This window comes from Haemorhous mexicanus, chromosome 1, assembly GCF_027477595.1.
Source record: "Haemorhous mexicanus isolate bHaeMex1 chromosome 1, bHaeMex1.pri, whole genome shotgun sequence".
Taxonomy (NCBI): domain Eukaryota; kingdom Metazoa; phylum Chordata; class Aves; order Passeriformes; family Fringillidae; genus Haemorhous; species Haemorhous mexicanus.
Window position 1 is genome coordinate 137,079,167 of NC_082341.1, and position 14,235 is coordinate 137,093,401.

Sequence of the window (14,235 nt, forward strand, 5' to 3'; positions counted from 1 at the left end):
TTCCGCTCCACCCCTCACCCGCCGCCACGCTCCGCTCAGGGCGGCGGCCGCCGGCGGAGGCCCGAGCCGGGGGACGCCGCCACCGCCGGGCCCCTCGGCGCCCCCCGCCAGCCGCGGACCCACCCCCGGTACCTGTGAGTCGGCGGGAAGGAAGCGGCGCTGCTCCGCCCGCCCGAGCCCGGCGCCGCGCAGGAAGCGCCTCCGTTTGTGTGTGCCCGTGTGTGTGTCTATGTGTGTGTGTGTGTGAGTGCGAGTGAGGAACGGAGGGGGCGGCACCGCCTGGCCGGGGCGGGGCGGGGCGACGCGGGGCCGGGGCCGGGGCCGGGGCCGGGGCTGCCCGGCAGGGAGGCGGCGCCCGGGCCGTCGGTTTCCGCGACGCGCTGAGCTCAACGCGCACGGCGGTGCCGCCCCTCGCCCGCCCCCGGCAGGGCGGCCCCGGCGGGCGGGAGCGCTGCGGACCCCTCGGTGGGGCCGGGGGCACTTGCCGCGGTCCCCGCTCGCTGCCGCCCCCGGCGCGGTGCGGAGGATGCTCGCAGCCGGCGGGGTGGGTGCAGTGTCTCTGCCCCCGTGGCGGGGGACGCCGCAGCGCTGCCAGCCGCAGTAGCAGCACAAGGTACAACGTTACATGCACGTACAGTTCCGCGGGCTTCGTACCCGTGGAAATGGAAAAGCGCGAGGCGAAGAATGAATTATTGGGGCGTTTCAATAGGTCGTGCTGCTGAACGCTGATTCACTTGCCAAAGTGACAAAGCCCTGTTTCCGTGCTGCAAGATAGAGATTTATCTTCTTTTCGCTCCCCCCCCCGCCCCTTGCCATTTGAAACAGAAGCCGCCTCAGAATTTGCTCACAAGCCCCCATCTCTTCCTTGGTGGCTTGGCCCTGTTCTGCCTTTAGCTGCGGTCAGCCCCGGGCTTCTTGGGCACCGGCGTCCAGCAGCCGCAGCCCTGGGCTGCCTCCCGCCGACCTGTATCGCTCACCCGTCCCTGAGGTCGGGTCCTCCGTCTCCTTTTGCTACCGACCTTCATGCGGTCTTCCACGGGATTCCTTCCCTCTGCAATCCTATCGTAGCTGCCGCCTTCTCCCGCAGCCGGCTTGTTGCTCCTGACCTCCACTCCTGGCCCAATTCCCAATCTCCTCGGGCATGTTTCAGAATTCTCTGCCTACATTATTATTACATTGGATTTAAATCGTGTGCTTTTTTTTTCCTAGTTAATCATGCACACTGTCGTCTCAGAATTCTGTGGAACTGGAGCTGATCCTGTGCTTATGACTAGTGGTTCTTCCATTAAGCTGGTATGAAACCCGAAAATTTACTCTGGAAAAAGTTATTAACCACCCAGCCTGCATTTAACACTCACAAAGATAGTAAAATGAATAAAATGTACCATGCTTTTCCTGTGGGATTTGCAATGTACCATCAGTTAAAGTCTTGCACGTATACTTACCTATGTGCATAGTTTTGTTTAAGTCAATAGGACTACTTCCAGTACATCAAATTAAGAGTAAATACAAGTGATTCCATGGTGAGATACTTAATCTGAAATGACAGAATAGGCAGTTACAACAAACAGGGAGGGGAAGTGGAAAATAAGGGTAACACCAATGAGATTATACTGGAATTTTGGCATGTTGTGTACAAACCACGGTAGTTCCTTCTTGGCTTGTAAAAGCCAGTGGCTAGGTGAGTTGCTCAGGCTCCAGTACTGCAAATATGTACATGTCACTTAGGGTGTGTAAGTGGTGCCATTGTGTTCAGCTGGATAAGATATACAGAAGTTTATAACGTACAACAATTTGCAGAGTAAAATCCTGGACACTTTGTTATATATGGAATTTGATACAGAAAAAGGGAATTAGAGAAAGGGAATTAGCTCATAAAATGAGAAAAAGACAAGAATGGAGATGTGTGAGGGAAAGAAAATGAAGAGACAAACAAAAAGATTAGCAGATAGAATAGGATGGTAGGTTGGTGAACAAATTTTGGAAGAGCAACAGCAAACCATTTTACCAGCTCAAATGTGCAGCTGGTAATAAAACAAAAACCAGCCAGCAAAGCAGTTCAGTAATATATTACTTTCTAAATGTCCAGAGGGATTCAGCAAATCAGCACAAATGTTCTGAAATATCTTGGGTAGTGCTGGAGAATAGGAGGGGAAAAGAATCCTGTTTTAAAATTCTGCACTGGGACATTGAGCAGTCACTGTGATGGTGAGATGGTTTCTCCTTGAAGCTGATGAGGGACAAAGCAAACCTCCAGCCAGCCCCCCTGCTGAGAGCTTGCAGCCAAGTAGGTTCTTTTCATCAGAAGTGTTCAAAATAGTCAATTAATGAAATACACTAAGCATAGGGAAGAAAGAAACTCTTTTCTGCACACAAGCTGTACACCAAAACTGGCAGTTGTTTATTTTGGAATGTAAGGAAGATACATTTGTTTGCTTGCTTGCTAGTTTATTATTATAGAACAGGATGACAAAGAGGTATTAAGGAAAAATAGGGGCTGCTCAAACTCTTGAGCAGAGAGGAAATACTTTATGGGCACTGCATTTGGTGAGGCATACAAGGTTTAAGAATGTTAACTAGCCTGTCTTTCCAAAACACTTTCTGAAGAACATCTAGGATTTAACCTTTGTGGGTATTTAATTCAGTTGCTGGCAGAAAAGTACAAAGTCTTATATCACAATACAAAAATACTGCCCTTCAGCAAAGCATTTGGTGTGTTCTAAGGAGGCATAAGCACACTCAACATGCTGTCAAGCATGGAAGGGTAAAAATCATACCAACGTGAAGAAAGGTGAGCAGAGAGGGCTGAGGAAGGAAAGTGCTTTTCTTCTTGGTTGTAAGGAATGGAGAAATGGGTATGAGATAGACAACCTCATCTCAATTTTTTATGTCCTTGCCATAATCTCTGCTTATCTGGACTGCTGGCCTCAGTGTAATTTCAATATTTACATATGAAACACTGTTGTCTCATATGGTAGTGTAAAATCGGTACCTTGGACCAGAATTTCATGTGTTGGTGGTCTTTTCTTTAAAGTCATATTGGAAGAGTATCAAATATGATGTGTAAATGTTTTCATGTCTCTGATCCCACAACTGAGTCTCCCTTTGAAATATTTTATCTGAATATTCAACCATCATCTTCAACATAAAATTGGCAAAGTCAAACTCTGTTTTTTATTAGGTAATTTCATGTTTCCTGCAGGCTCTGTCATCATCTGGTCTCCAGCCCATCATTTTTGGGAAAAACCTGTCCTCAACTCTTCCCCTTTTGACATGCACATTTGTGTCCTTGATCTTTCTTTCATCTTGTTCTGAAGAACACCCTCTGTTGGAAGATTCACCACTCTCCTATGTTTTCCAGTTCAGCTGTCTCGCCAATTTTTTTTTTTCCTGGAGACTTTATTTTTAGCACCCCTGATTTTACTGATCTGTCTTACAGTATTGCCCCACAGATGGCTGCATTTGCACAAAAAGCATTGCAGAAGATTGATGTGGCAGCAGGAACAAGTGGCATAGGGAAGGAAGAGAACTGTCCAGATCAGTTTTGCCTCTGGAAAAAATGTTGTATGGAAATGCATTCTGACTTGCAACTGGAGAAGAGAGGATAAAAGCCTTCGATGAATTAAAATATCTGCAATACACATGGATAGCAAAACAGAAATCAGGCATGTAAAAAGAGAAAATATTTATAAATACCACTATACAATTGATAAATGTTATGTATAATTGCAGCTAAGAGAGAAAATGCAGAGAACAGGAATAAGTGTTGAATACCATCAGATTTCTGTTTGCCCATTGTGAAAGATTATTTGCCATGCACTGATTGTCATAAATGGTACTGAGTGCAGTAGATTAAAAAAAAAAAGACAATAATACCTGTGTACCATGATGACAAGGCTAGGATAATGCATTAGTGCCAAATAGAGCTATCTAATATAGATGCAATCTCACTGATCCAAGTTACAAAGTGGCAAGATACCAGTAAATAATGTGCAAGCTGAGAACTTTCCAAATTTTTTGGCATGTCATAAAACATTAAAGATGAAGGCTTCCATAGCCATTTCAAACATCTCAGATATCTTAGAATTATATCATCTGATCTAATCAGTTTCTGTGGTAGTCAATAAAGAAAAAGTAGAAAACTGGTAATATATAGAACTGCAGTCCCTAGAACATGCCTGCTGCAAGAAAGAAAATCTGTTTAAATAAATAAAATTTATTAAGTTATTTCCAGCCACTATGACAGTGAATAAAAATAGGTTGAGAAATCTGAGTGCCTGAACCCAAAAAGTGTTCCTAAACCCATATAAGATGTCACTCAACTTACAAGGCTCCAGAAGTCTGCAAAAGACTTCTATATAAGTTTAAATTTTCTCAAATACCTAAAATTCTACTCCTAGATGTAGTATTAAAGCTCTGGAGGTAAGGAGTTGCAGGATGCAAAAGTGATAACTGTGTATTTTCTTGGAGTTAGCCATTTATAAAGGCCAGTTGTCTGTTACTGTCAGTATCCTCAAGGAACTTCAATTTGTTAGAAAAATAAATGAAATTCAAGTAAGAGTTATACTGCAAGAAGCAGCAGACTAATTTCTGTTGCACAACATTGTTTCCATTCTCGTCTCCTGAGCTTTCCTCCTCTTTTAGTCAGAACAGCCTGAAATTTCTGTTTTTCTGGGTTCAGAATTTATGTGCTTATTCTCTGCCCAAAGGTGAAATTGTTACTGGAAGCCTTGAGCAAGAATGTTTTTGCTAGTTTAAGTGTGAGAACAGTGGGATGGGGGGGAAATGTTGCATAAAGGTAAAAGTGCTTTAGGGTTTTTTAAATAACTTTTTCGTCATGAAGAGATGTGAAGAGATGAAAGTAGTGGTGGAAATAACCCTGCTCAGGGAAGACCTATACTTTTTCTAAAATTGGTCTCAAATGGGTCCTTCAAGCAGCATATATATCTTTGTCAGAGCCAGGGAGCATTTTCACTTGACCTTCCCAGATAGGAAGGGCAAGTATCTGCTCAGATTTAGCTGTCCTTTGTGTCACAAACAGCTCCTCCATATTTTCATGGTGACACACTGACTGTACCCCAAAGTCCTGCCCCGTTACTGCCTAATTATTCATGGGGTGGCTCATCTGCAGTGTATCTACAGGTTCTCTCACAAATAAACTGGGACTGGGGAGGCTGGTGAGAGAGGGGCTCGATGCCCACGGGGGCTCTACTTCAGTGCACACTGTGGCCACGCTCTGCTGTTGGTGGTATGGGATCTCCAAATGTGTTGCAGCAGGATTTTGTGGCCTTCTCTCTCTCTGCATGTCCTCATGTCACAGTTAAGTACCACAGGCTTTTAAAAATGTAAACCATCTTTGTGACAATGAGGGGCCTCGGTCAACTGTCTGTGGGATGTGCAGAAGCAGAGTGCTTCTCCTCAAGAGCACCTTCTAGTGTCTGCTGACCTACCTCAAGTCCATGGCCAGGAGGTCAGTGGACCTGAAGACAGCATGTGTTTGCAGCCAGGGCACCAGCTGCTAGCCTGGACAGCAGAAGGAAGGGATTCTGGGCAGGCATGACAAGACACAACCAACCCATTGTCACATGCTGTCACATGTGGTCATGCCAGATGTTACATGTCCGGCATAAGCACACATTGGACAAAGACAGTGAGCAAGGTGTCCTTCTCAGCTGGATAGGGAGTGCTCACAGAAGCAGAGCTCTGTCCAGGAGCATTGCTGTGTGCAGTTAGATTGGTGGATGAAAAGAACAGAGGAGGTGAAGAGTGGTTACCTTTAGCCTCTGCTTATGGAACACATTTTCTCATACAATAGCTGTGAGAGCCAACAGTGAGCAGCAATAGGACACGGGACCTCTGTGCAGAGAGCTTTTCAGTGTGTCATCCCTGCTGGCCCCACCAGGGCAGGTGAGCCATAGAGTCACTTGCTTTAGGTGGGGAGCTGCAAACACAGCTCTGCCAGATTGTCTGGCAGTTCCCACTTATGGTAACACATTCTGCAGCCCCAGCCACTGCCAAGGGCAGAGGACATGAGAGGAGGACTCTGATGCATCCTGGTTCTCCTCAGCATTGGCAGGTGAATCCTACAAGTACAACAGCTACAGCTACACTGCTCTCCTCTATGCACTCGGATGGTCATTTCGTCATGAGCATCGTCACCATGCCTTCCTGCCAACATCACTGGCAAGTTTGCTGTTTGCTGTGACTGCTCTCAGCATGACCCTCATAAAGCAGCAATTCTGGCCTTTACCTCTTGCCCAGAAGTCTCCTCTGTTGTCTCTGTTTCCTCAGGCTAGCCAGAACCAGGCCTTCCAGAAGTGTGAAACTCTTGCTTTCTTGCATGAAGCTGACTCCAGACACAAGTTAATAACAACAATTTCCTGTGGTCAGGAGCACCCAATTCCAATGCTCTCTCCAACAGTTTTCAAGACTTCAAGCCTCTTTTGCATCACACAGAGAGGACAGTGACTGCAGTGCTGTGAGTTTACCCAGGAATGGTACATAATTAAATCTTTGACAGAGAGATCTAAATATTGTTTTTGGTTCATGGGGCAGCATACCAGGACATGCCTAGATTGACCATGATGCAATGTGACTGGGAGAGAACTGCTGGTCTCAAATGTCCTTTCCTCATGCACGAGAAGTACCTGAAGCATCCAAAGAAGGGTCACACCATGTGCCCAAGAGTGTTGTCCGAACACTTCTTGAACGTGTCAGGCTGATGCTGTGACCACTTCCCTGGGGAGCCTGCTCCAGTGCCTAACCACCCTCTGGGTGAAGAAACTTTTTATATTATCCAACCTAAACCTCCCCTGACACAGCTTCAGGCCATTCCCTTGAGTCTTGTCGCCGGGACAACAGAGAAAAGATCAGTGTCTGCCCCTCCTCTTCCCCTCACAAGGAAGTTGAATCTGCAATGAGGTCTCCCCTCAGTGTCCTCTTCTCCAGCCTGAACAGAACAAGTGACCTCAGCTGCTCCTTACATGGCTTCCCCTCAAGGTCTTCCATGGGGGTCTTTATGTGCATTTGCATTGATGTCAAAGTGAGGGAAATGCTGAGATGTGTTTTCTTCTCCCTGCTGTCCAACAAGGTCCCCAGGAGCTGGTACTCCATCTGGCTTCACCTCTGCTGTGCTGCAAGTGGAGTGCTACAGCTTTTGGATGGTGTGCCAGCTGTGCCTCTCCTCAAAAAGTAAACAGAATTTATTTAAAATATATATAACATATGTTTAAGGCCATACTTGTTAATTTCTGGAACCAGAACTAGCCTTTTTATTTTTATTCTAGAATTTGCTTACTGCCCCAAAGTAATCAAGTCAGGAATCAGAGGATTTGGCTTCTCTGAGGACTGCATCTGCCTCGAGTTCTACAGAAGGTGCTTGTGTGTTGGTGTTGCTTCCTTTTTTCCCTTTTTTTTTCCCCTTGGCTTGTCTTCACAGGTTTTTTTTCCTTTGATTCCTTTCTATTTTTGCATTAGATCAACTAAACACATGACACCTTATACTACACTCTCTGTGCCCCCTGCTCTCAATTGTGGCCAAGATATACAGACAGAGATTTCCTCTCACCCAAGGGTAATGAGTCACAAAGTCTGGATGATTAGAAGGAAGGGTTAGGGTTTCACCTGCCTTTTGGGAGATCACTTTCTCCTTCAGATACCATTCCTAATCCTACACTTACTGCAGATGCACTCTACTACAAAACCTGCAGAAGTGAGTCCTCCCTGGAGACTGCAGTGCTATTCATCACTTTATGGAAGGTGTTTCTGCCCCACATTTATCCCTAAAGGGTTAGAATTGACATTTGGCACTGAAACTTGTTTAATTTTTTTGTTGTTTTTGTTTTTGTTTGGTTTCAAGTTTTGATGAAGTTTAACCACTGAGATAGTCCAGTTTTCTGCTTGAAGCAACAGAAGGGCAGCCATGATGCTCAGTGGGCAGTCTCTCTGATGTTGCTGGGAGGTTTATCTATAATGCAGGGGGTGTCGATACATTTGGGCCAGTTCTGCTTGGGTTCAGCTGTCTGTGCAAGCATGGAGCTTGGTGAAGAACAACAGCTCACCATCACTTCCATGTGAAGTGCTCTGTGTTGTTGCAGCATTAGTGCTGACACTGAACTAGTCAAGATCTTGTGATCCTACTCTTTCCACTGCTGCTTGATTTTTTTTTCCCCCTTCACTTCCCTAGGGAATACTGAGGTTATGAGATTTTGTGCAAAATTGTTCCCTCCAACAGTAACAGGCAACACAGATCTCTTTGCTTATGTGGAATTCTTTCTGCAATGCCCAGGCTGTGTTTTAGGCTTTAGGTCATCCCAGTTCACCACTTACTTATCTGTCAGGTCTGGGCCATGAAATATAGGGGCAGAAGTTATTGGTGACTGGAATTCATTATTAGACCCAGGTACTTAGCTGATATATCCAAAAGGTTGGATAAGTTTATGATCAATAAGAAATCCATATAAGTACAGAGCTGAAGAAGGCAACAGGCAAATGATGCACTCTACTAAGCTCTGACCAGGGAAGACCGTGCACCTCCACACATGCATTCAGTCTTCATAGGAGAGTGGTTCCTCTGAAGCCTCTGGTATTGCCTGCCACTTGACACAGGGCTCAGTGGGGTAATCACTTCAGTCATGATGAGAGATACTCCAGTGACATCAGTGGAAATCCTTTTCAGGGTGCTGAATTACAGCTTGACAGCAGCAATCTCATGACACTCCTTCTGATTCCACACCTGCATTGTGACAGCTGTATTGCTTGGTTACATGAAAACGGTATCACTGCCTAAGGGGAAGACAAAATGACAATAAATTTATTTTGATGAGATCTTTGGATTCTTTGCCATCTCCTGTTTGTTTTCTATATTTTTTTTAATTTTCCTTTTTTTAGGATTCGACATTTACAGTCTTTTCACTCCTTGCAAATTTCCAATTGCTCTGATTAGATTGCTTTGCCATTTGCAATTTCTTTCTATGTGCTGCTAGAATTTAGAAACTAGTGTCACCATTCAGATTTTTCTAGGTTGCAGTTGACAGGAGTGAAACACCTCCCCATCCCAAAGGTGAGTTTCATGTAGTTATCAAAGGTTTTGAGGGATGCTCCTTATTTAAGTTTTCCAGACCAAAAAAAAAAGGAAAAAAAAAAACCCTCACAAACTGGATTCATATCATCTGTTACGTGTGAAGACTAATTTTTAAAAGTTTTTTAACTTACCATGGTAAGACAAACCTTGGAGCCTGACCACCTGCAATTAGGACATGAAGGATGTACCACAGTGTTTTGAAGACTGGAGATCCTTAAACAGTTTATATTCTGAAGACATAGGTTAGTGTAAATATTTTAGGCAGGTCATTTTTGTGTGACATACTGTAGCCTCATGTGAGCTAGTCTCTGAAGAAGGTGTATGAATCATATTCTGTCTTCATCTGCCTCTCTTCTTTCAGTGTAGAGAAAGCACAGGTTATGATCTTAGGTTCAACCTTACCATTTGAGTAGTTAAGGTTAGATAAGATAAATTCTGTCCACAAGTTAGCCAAATATCAGAAAAGATATCAATTGTTCTTTTCTTCTTTCCTCCATAGCATTACCGAAAATCTAGGTTGTGATTCTTGAAGAATTATTTGATATAATAAATGCTCATACTTAAAAGCAAAGTGCTGTGATTAATCAGTGATGATCGTTTTCATAGTTTAATTTGCAAATAGACTCTTACCCCATTTGTCAGACCCTTAAACCAGTTTTTCCACAGCTGGAGGATTCTATCAGCCAAATCACAGCAGACAACTGGAGAGAAGCAGTGAGTGAACCTCTTTGCAAGGCATTATTTTTTTTTTTGTGTGTGTGTGTGTGTGTGTGTGTGTGTGTGTGTAGAGATGTCAGCTAGGTGGTAGGTAATTTTTATTCCTCTTTATCCCATATGAAACCTCTAAATGTGTAAGGGTCAAGCCACAGGACTTGTACAGCCATTGAGAGTGCCCCATGTGGGCTTAAAGTATGTCAGGTCTAAGGGAGGGTTAGAATAAGTAGAATGAGAAAGTACAAGATCATAGGTTTTTGCACCATACTGAACTGTCATTTTCATGCTTTTCATAGAATCACCCCCAGTACTGAAAGATTAGGAAAAGTCCAGAGGGGAGAGAGTTAACACCCTCTCAACGCTGTGCCCACGATGGCCTGCTTTCTCTTTGTCTAACTGCTAAGCAAAACACAAGTTTCCTGAATAGAAACACTGAATATAGACTGCAGGAGATTATTTTAGCACCATATGAAGACATGATGCCAGTGAATCTGTAATTTGAATATATATTTTTGTTGCAAAATCTAGTGTTCTGTTTTACACATGGACACATAAGAGCAACGAGGCTATCAGTTCTGGCCATCTTAATAGTGTTGCAGAATTCTGAAGAAGATGGCAAAACACTGCATTCAGTTGAGAAATCAATTTAAGCAGAATGCTCAGAGAAAATAGATTGTTATCTATAGAAAAGGGAAGTTAAGGGCAAATGGAACTTCACTAAAGTATGTTGTATGTTGGAGAAAATAGAGAAGTTCTATGCCACAAATGGAGTTGAGCTTAATCAAGTTGAGCAATTAAACTTGTTGAGTTAGTTTCATTGCAAGAAAAATAATAAAATATATCTAAATATTAAGTTTCCTGAAACTGAAATGGATACTGGCAGGATATAAGGTACTTATATAACAATGTCACAGAAGTAGTCACAATAGTTTGCATGTAGAATTAAGTAGCAGGGCAACAAGAAAATCATGTGTAATGTTTTAACAGGAATTAGGCAAATCTTTGGGTGTCCAAACTGACTAGTGCTCATATTGCCACAGACAAGCACCTGGATGTATCTTCTGGGTGTTTTCCTTTTCAAAGTTTCTTCATCCCTACTGCCTATGGATATCTTCACATTATAACATTTCAATAGGCAAAGATTTTTATCAAGAAATAAACTGATCATTGGTATATATCTAATCCTAGTCCATTCTCTATAGCCAGGTATATGAAAGGCAGTTTTAAAATAGTTCACGAAAGAAAACTCTTTCCTTCCCTTATTTCATATGCACAGATAGGCTTGGAGGAGAGTGTTGATGACTTTTACTTTCCTTTGGGAAATATAGTGAGCTTTTCCAACTGGCTTGGCCAGAGTTTGCTGGAGCACAGCCCTGCCATGCACTCCTAGTTCTCTGCAGCTTGCTCACTTTCCCAACTCTTATGTACCTTCCAATTTAATGAGATTATTTTCCCTTGGTGTTTTGCAGGTTTTTCCCGTCCCTTCTTGTTTTTCAGTGGAGTAATCGTGCTTACTAATATCTTACCCAAAAGGCCAAGACTTCAGTACAGCTGAAATACTGCATGCTGTGGACTTTCTTTTGCCTCTTGTTTGTACCTGCCTTTAAACTATTAATAGGAAAAATTCCGAAAAGAAAACCCCACCATAACTTAGCACATATAATACTCTACTAAATAGTTTTCCTGCCAAAACTAAAGATGATGTCTCAGTGTCAGTGCATAGAACAATAGTGAGACCAATTCTTTTCAAACTGTCTAGAAATTTCCTACTGTGACCTATGGAGAGCTGCCTGGTGGTCCCCACAGACTTGTGTTGCTGGCTCCTCATCTTTTCCAGCTGCTAGGTTCTAGTAAAAGCAGGGGGGAAATGGTATTCCACAGAATACAGCTGCCCTGGGGACATTATATGGATATATACCAGAGAAAAGATGATCTCCACAACCCTGGAAGCAGGGGAGACAGAATTTTTCATCTTCCTCCCTACAGTTAAAGTACACTATTCCAAAGTACTTCTCCAAGTCTTGATCCCTAGAATGTACATGTAGGATAAGAACCTTAGCTCCTGAGGCTAAGGATCTTATCCCATTACTCTGCCAATGCAGGTTTTTTAATAGTCCTACTCTCAATCTAATTACTTCTGCAGTCCAGCTTGAAATTTTCTCAGTCAATGTAGAATTCAAACAGAGCTGTAGGCTGTATGAATAAACCTAGCCAAGTGGGATTTTGTTCTGACTAAAGGTCAGGTTTGGCCTCTGAAGAACTGTGTAGTAATGAGTGTTTGGTTCCCTTGAAAATTGCAATTGTATGTAAATGTCACAAGAATACATGTATCTTTATTTAAAGAACTGGGTTTGGGGTTTTTTTTTTCCCCCTCTGGGCTGTTTAAAGCCACGTGACTGAGGTGTTTTACAGTGCAGCTGTTACAGATGACTCTGACATAATCTCCTTTACAATGAAAGGGAGGCATGGAAAATAAGAGATCTTCAGGTAAGAGAAAAATCTATTGAAAGTGTCCTCGGGGCCTGTCATTTACTTTTTTCACAAGAAGACTTTGGTCAATCCTGCCTTTGCACCCAAATGACTGTGCTGCAGGCTGGAGTGCTGAGGTTCAGCCTGCCTCCACACACAGGCCTCTGAGGGGCTGACTGGGGCTCTGCCTCCTGATAGTCCCTTCACTCTGGCATTCACATTCTCTGAACAGAGGAGACATAATTCTCTCTCTCAGTTTTTTTCCTGAAGAAGCACAGAGATCAAAACAATTCTTATCTCGTTTGCTACTCCTGTGTTTGTGCCCATGTGGAATGTATTCTGGAAATTGTTTTCCCAAGGTGACCAATTGGATCCATGTTTGTGGGTCAGGACTGTCAGGCAGAGAGTCATGAGTTTTCAGTAGTGTTAGAAGTAAGTATGATGTAGTATGTGTCTCTTTAATATAGTATAGTATAATAAAGTAATTAATTAGCCTTCTGAATCAATGGAGTCAGATGCATCATTCTTCCTCGCATCAGAAAACCTTCATAAATCTGATACCTCACCTCTGAGCACTGAGGCCAGGGAGAGCCCCTTTCATACTGCAGCCTCTTTCTTGCTACCCAGTTGCAAGAGAAGAGAGACTCAAGTAGCTACTACTGATAAGTAAATAGCTTTTATTCCTGAAGAAAACATGATGTGACAAAGTGTGCTTTAGATGGAGGATTGCCGAGGCGTACCAGTGGATGTTCACACTCAGCATGGCATTTACTGTACCCTTCTGACAATTACCACCTCTGGTGTAACCCAGGGCTGCTAAGCTGACACAGAGCTGGCTTTCCCACCACAGAGGATGCCAGTGAGGTTAAATGTACCACTGAAGGGCCAGCGTCCTTCGGATGCATCACTGGAGCTGTGCTGCGGCAGCCTCAGCCTCCTCTCAGTGCTCCTCTTCCCTCTCACCCCAGCACCATTCTCTCTCCAGAGCACAAGCCCAACTTCTCTCTGTTCCTGAGCAGCAGATGCTTATGATGCCAGTCCAAATGCTTGCTAACAGCAGGAGCAGGTCCTATGAAACGGTCCTAGCTGCAGTGAAGGACACGGAGGGCACCTTACTGCAGTTACAGCTTTCCCTTGTAAATGGCTGAGTAAAGAGGAACCATTTGGAAAGGAAATGAAAGCAGCAGGTGGATTGCCAGGGAGAGATGTGGGGTCAGAGAGGGAGAGGTGGTGGTGTATTATATCCTAGACAGAATGCAATTGAAACTGCTGGGAGGGAGCATGCTTCTGGCACATCGCTCTCTTCCTCTGAAGCGTGGTTGTGTGGGTGCAGCAGGAGTCAGTGAACAGCTCTGCTTATTGTGTGACTGCTTGTTATTTCAGCCCACCGCACAATTACCTAAACACTCAATATTCACATTTTGAAATATTCTTTTAATTCCAGACCCATAGAAACTAGAAAGCTTAGGGTTTTGAAAATGAAAGAGAACCATACGATAACTTGCAGACGCACGTGATAGTTTCTTGCAAGAGGTTATAGTAAATTTTCTGACTATGGTTAATCTGTATTGAATGTAAAAAATCTCACACCAACATGCAAGAAAGGGAGAAGGAAGACAGAATAAAACCTCTTTGCTTTTAAAGGCCTGTTGACATCTAATACAAAATCAAAATTTAGGTTTTGAAAAACTGTACATTTTACCAGGCAAAATCTAATGAAGCTGATTTTTAAACTACTTAGCACAATTACATTGATTGCAAGAGCAATTTGGGTAATTACTTGTGGAAATGACCATAATTAGCCAGAAATGAGCAAGAACCTTGCAAATGTTCCCATATACGAGATTTTCATCTTTCTATGAGATGTTCAGTACTTAGTACAATCTCCTCTCTTTAAGCAAATTAAAAGATGTGGTGCCATATATTCATAAATGATGTGTCATAATCTGTATATCCAAACCCACCAAACT

At 43.4% G+C, this 14,235-nt stretch overlaps 1 protein-coding gene and 1 long non-coding RNA gene across 4 annotated transcripts in view; one reads left to right on the forward strand and one right to left on the reverse strand.

Annotated features, from left to right (window-relative positions):
* The window catches only part of RNF19A (ring finger protein 19A, RBR E3 ubiquitin protein ligase), a 56,536-nt gene extending 56,243 nt beyond the window's left edge, over positions 1–293 (reverse strand). For 2 of the 3 annotated variants that reach the window (XM_059864709.1, XM_059864725.1), the window contains exon 1: positions 133–293. The gene's annotated coding sequence lies outside the window, so the exon portion shown is untranslated. The remainder of the gene's footprint in view (positions 1–132) is intronic. The other variant, XM_059864717.1, reaches the window with a different exon arrangement.
* On the forward strand, positions 26–8,831 carry LOC132336836 (uncharacterized). Its single transcript, XR_009488971.1, has 3 exons — positions 26–134; positions 1,210–1,293; positions 3,203–8,831. It is a non-coding gene; the product is annotated as an uncharacterized LOC132336836 (long non-coding RNA).
* Positions 8,832–14,235: the final 5,404 nt, after the last annotated feature.